This window comes from Anopheles darlingi, chromosome 2 (assembly GCF_943734745.1).
Source record: "Anopheles darlingi chromosome 2, idAnoDarlMG_H_01, whole genome shotgun sequence".
Taxonomy (NCBI): Eukaryota; Metazoa; Arthropoda; class Insecta; order Diptera; family Culicidae; genus Anopheles; species Anopheles darlingi.
In genome coordinates this window covers 64,970,749-64,971,056 of record NC_064874.1, presented here as the reverse complement: position 1 = coordinate 64,971,056, position 308 = coordinate 64,970,749, and positions in this window count along the sequence as shown.

Below are 308 nucleotides of genomic sequence, written 5' to 3'. Positions count from 1 at the left end.
TTAATTTAAAAAAGTTTTTATTTAAACCCCTTTTTTCTATTACACTTTTTATCATCGCAGTGCGCGTCCTGCAACCTGCGGCAGGTACTGTATGCATGGTCGGGTCGATACCCATCCTGCGCATGCGCGACCAGTGATAACCTGGAAAATTTCCACCGCCGCGGTTCCTCGTCGGTTGGGGCCTTGCACGTCTTGATGGTGTTGGTGTCAGGAAAATCGGTGTTCAAAACGGTGACCACGATAGTACGTGAGCACGGCAGACACACTAGAGACAACGGGAAGGTCATCCGTACGCCAAGAAGGGACAC